At 38.8% G+C, this 5,028-nt stretch overlaps 1 long non-coding RNA gene across 1 annotated transcript; it reads right to left on the bottom strand.

Annotated features, from left to right (window-relative positions):
• Positions 1-293: 293 nt before the first annotated feature.
• On the bottom strand, positions 294-3,618 carry LOC127002439 (uncharacterized). The gene is made up of 3 exons (XR_007756236.1): positions 3,457-3,618; positions 2,458-2,516; positions 294-1,451 (listed from the first exon to the last, which is right to left on the bottom strand). It is a non-coding gene; the product is annotated as an uncharacterized LOC127002439 (long non-coding RNA).
• Positions 3,619-5,028: the final 1,410 nt, after the last annotated feature.

Raw genomic sequence — 5,028 nt, 5'->3', positions numbered from 1 at the left:
AGTAAACATGTAGCATTTATTGCAGGAACCACACATTAAAGTTGGATGTAATAAAATATATGTTTTTAGCACACATTAAAGTTGGATGTAATAAAATATATGTTTTTAGCACACATTAAAGTTGGATGTAATAAAATATATGTTTTTAGCACACATTAAAGTTGGATGTAATAAAATCATTTGATATGGAACTCCTTGAACTGGCCAACCAAACAAACCACTCTCTGTCGTCCCCCCCCCCCCCCACCCCCTTCAAAAAAGCATTATTTTCCACAAGGTTTATGAGGCATTAGTCAAGAATATCAACTGCCATTACATTCAGTCAAAAAAAAATCATACCTATGTGATTATGCATATCATATAAAGCAGAAAAAAAATTGCATGCTGTAATACAAACAATATTACTCCTGGAAGCCACATTAATGAGGCCAGACACGTGATGATAGACACTTAGTGTGATGAAATTACATGCTGTATTTCACATCATGAAACCAAGCCAAGTGTCACTGCAGCACATTATTAGGTAAGGCAGACACCAAAAGCTTGTTACCTGAACAAGATTAAATATGACAGGCAAAATCCACAATAAAGCATTGCATACTGTTGGGTAGGGAAGAGAACAAATGCTTCCAAGCATTACACCTGAAATAAACAATGGCAGATATTCAAAGCTTGTGAGCTGAACAAGATCTGATTTATAACAGGCAAAACCAACAATGGTACATTACATGCGATATCTGGCAGGGGATTCCTTGCATTACAATTGGAAAGTGGCAGACACCTAAAGCTTGTTAACTGAACAAGATCTGATTTATAACAGGCAAAACCAACAATGGTGCATTACATGTGATATCTGGCAGGGAAGATAAATGATTCCTTGCATTACAACTGGAAAGTGGCAGACACCCAAAGCTTGTTAATTGAACAAGATCTGATTTATAACAGGCAAGCCCAATAATGGTGCATTACTTGCAATATTTGGCAAAGTATATGGAAAAAAATTCTTGCTGTAACAAGAGTAATACTCAATAATGGCAAATCCCACAAAGTATCTCTTCTTTTGACAAATCCTGTGTTCTTTGCTGCAGGGCTGTCAGAGTCTGTTTGCTCCAGCCAATATGTACTGAAATACCCCTGAGTCATGAGTGAAGTGTTGAAACTGAATTCAAGTGAAATACTGTGCTTAGAAATCTATTAGCATTTGGACTTTGATAGTATAAGGCCAGAGCAAACCTCCTCTCTTGTAACCCATATCTCCTACTAGGCTTAGATCTTGGCATCTTGCAGCATGTTGAACCTGACCTCAGAAAAAATCCATCCCTATTGGATCTAAAAAACTGCTGGCTCTGGGCAAAAACTGCCCAGGAGTTGTAACAGCCTGGGCTTTGAGCTGCCTTGCCTCCTGGCGCAGACGGCAGACTGCTGTGTGCAGCAATTTTCACTTTTCATGTCTGAAAATACATGAAAAAATATTTAATCACAATTAATCACAATTCTAAATAATAAAATATGTGCATGTAATTGCATTATCTTCAGTGCTATAAGGACAGTGAATCTAAGCATTGACATTATGTCTGCATGCCAGTTTCGATGGAAGGGTTCACTTAGATTGCCTGACAAGAGTAATATTTTCAGGAAATGGGGGAGAGGATACAACTGGAGACTCTTGACAGATATAATATCAAGATCTACAAGCACCCATTTTCCATATATATCTTTGATGTTCAGTCCATACTAAAACATTTGTCAATGTGTTAACACACTAAAAATCTAAAAATTCCCTGTTTCTGCAATGTCAGTCGTACCTAAGCCCTGCTAAACCATCCAAGTGAATCAAGAATCAGTTCTGGGCAGCAGCATGAGCCAATACTAAATGGCACCACTATAAAAAAAATTGCCTGCATCATGACGGGCCTGGGCTGACCGCCAGGCCCCTGAAGAAAACCTACCGGCGCTATAGGCAGGTTGGGGGAAAAAAAAAAGGATCACATCAGAAGAACGGACAAAGGTTTGTTAGTGGCACTTCAAGGTTATGCTACCTCTTCAAAGATTGGCCAGTCATGGTTTAAAGTGGAACAGGATAAACAAGAAACAGGTAGGTATCTGTGGACACTACTGTTACTATCAATTGCCAGCCTATGGCAAAATTTGAACCTACGCTATCAAAAACATAAGACCCATATGCTGATCACTCGACTAATCGTAACGGTACTACAGCCATAGAAACATAATAAAGAGTTTAAATATATCATTCAAAATGTCAACCTTTTTACATACCTTTTTTTTAAAGATATGTAGCCTACTGGTGTAACAGTTAAATATTGAACTCAATTTGTATGCAGAGATGTGAGGTATGTTATTAAGCTGTAACGTTTCCAACACATTAGTTGTGATTAAAGCAACATGGAATAGTAACTAAAGAGGATAAATTATCACTGAGAACAAGAGGTTCCTTACTATATTGTGGTGAGCTTGATGGCCGAGTCTAGTTTCCTCCAACCCCATCAAGTTCACACCTGTTGAGAGGCAATTTTTTAATCAAAGTGAAAAATGGATGCAAATGGTCACTAAAACTAGTTATTATACTTGGTGTGACAAAGTTGGGCAAAGAATTTAGGGAAGGACTCCCGGACTTGGCGTCACTGATGAGGTAAATGATCTCGTGCACTCATTGGGCTATAATATATACATTGTTATAATGTGTATTATTTTCTTGTTACTACATATTACCTACTTATAATGGAAATACATGTCAGGATTAATCATCAAATACAAGGAAAAAAGAATCATGTATGGAAATTGTGAACTTTTAAGTTCATGTAACAAACAAGGTTTATTATACACAAAAAGGTTGGATACTTCAGATGTAAAAGATTTTTGGATACAACATCACCCCCTTCCTCCATATTGGTTCTTTAAAGGAAGGGTTGACTACAGCTGATTATTATTTGCGGCAGGTAGCTACACTGGTGGATCCAAGGAGGGGCCAGGGGTCCCGGGCACCCCCAATGGTCCTGAGTGATAAAGGAAAACTAGCTAAAAAGCGCACTGCAGCTAAAACAATGCTTTGGCACAAAGTCCAGGCCATTATACCCATTGATTTAGGTCACTCCACTAGTTTTTCAAGACCAGGACTGCCGAGAATGGCTAATCAGTAATGCTAACGCTCCTTCCACCCGCAAAAAGTCTGACGTCCCCCCAAAAAACTCATTTCCTGGATCTGCACCCAAAGACATACCGTAACATGGTTCAGTGATCATGGACAAAAAAAATGTTAAGACAATCAATATCCAATCATTTCAAGATACATAAATCAGCATCCATATGAAGGAATTCTACAACTTAAAAGTAATGTTGAGCAGGGCATGTGTTAAATGACTTGCACAGTCTATTTTGTGAAGTCATAATTAGATTAATAACACAACAATCAACAAACACTAGATGGAGTATTCATACCAAAATCAGTACATGGAGCTGGTGCACTGCAATGGGGAGCACATTCCTGCAGCTCAGCAAGAGGGTTGGATGCTGCCATGTACTTCAGGGGGTGGCTAAATGTCTTCACCCTTGGCCTCTTTCTTGGACACTCCCCTTCAGCTGCCACATTCTCTTGGATGATATCGGACGTGTTCGGATCTGTTGGGATGTGGTTGTGTTAGATGTGGAATAACATACGACAGTGGAACATGGAAGGAAAGAGTATGTCCAAACGGTAAAATACAGAGATGAGGATTGCATTGCATTAGTTAAGTGATTATAAGATGTAAATTGAAATTCTTTGAATACTGAAAGGATGTACGGGGACAATTGGATGAGAAGGGAGAGACATGCAGTTTTTTATGTTATATAGCTAGTTACACCAATGAAGACTTAGGGCATACACATTCAGAAAGACCACAAATTTGGCTGCTAGACGGAAAAGCACTAGATGTCAAAGTGCCAGGACATTGAAGGAAGTAATAATAAGAAAACGAATAATAATTAATGAGTATAAATATATTTCTGATATTATTGTTTATCTTAATACTAGTATTGGAATTTTCAAACACTAAGAATATAATAAATAAATATTGATAAATTAATGAAAATAAATACATCAATTGTACTAATATTACCACTAACAATATTAACAGCACTGCACCTAATAGACTGAGCAATAAACTGAGTCTGATATATAACCATAATTAAACTGTCTCTGTCTGAGTGTTATGTGAAGCTTGCTCCATGTACCGTGATAGGAATGGCATAGATGCATGCAGGTTGCTGAGATACTTACAGTCACCAGCCACTTGTAGATATGGCACCAAAATGTGTTGGAAGCATTGGCAGCCAACTTCTATTTATTTAATTATTATTTTCTTTAAACAAAGGAGACAGCTCAAGGGCAACAAAGCGTACTAGAAAAAAAAGCCCCACTACTCACCACTCCCAAACAGACAAAAGTAGAGTCTTGATACACTCTTCTTGAAGGTCAAATTATAGGCAGGAGGAAATGCAGACGATGGAAGGTTGTTCCAGAGTTTATCAGTGTAAGGGATGAAAGAGTGGAGATGCTGGTTAACTTTTGCATAAGATGTTTGGCAAGATAGAACATGCAGTAATTGACTTAAATTTGAAAAGTGTAGATTTAGGAGGGAAATGGGCAGGCATTGGTTTAGTAATAGGGTGGTGGGGGAATGGAATAGACTCAGCAATCACATAGTGAGTGCAGGGACGAAAGCTTGTTTTAAGAGTAGACTGGATAGCTACATGGACGAGGCTGACAGGTGGTGATGGGGAGGAATCTGGAGCTGCCGTGTGTAGGCCATTTGGCCTCTTGCCGCGGGAGGAGGGGAGGCATGCAGTTAGCAAGTTCAGAACAGCTGTCAGCGTGAAAATTATTAAAATTTCCACATTATCATTATTTATATATATCACTTACCCCCGGCTGGCATCCTTCCGTAATAAATGTAGCTTCACACCAGGCTGTGTCCTCTTTATCACCACAGAGGGACATGATTTGAGACTCCGGCTGGTAAACGTGGCGGC

Source organism: Eriocheir sinensis, chromosome 23, assembly GCF_024679095.1.
Source record: "Eriocheir sinensis breed Jianghai 21 chromosome 23, ASM2467909v1, whole genome shotgun sequence".
NCBI classification, from domain to species: domain Eukaryota; kingdom Metazoa; phylum Arthropoda; class Malacostraca; order Decapoda; family Varunidae; genus Eriocheir; species Eriocheir sinensis.
Note: the sequence above shows the minus strand (reverse complement) of the source record. Positions and strands in the feature narration are given on the sequence as shown.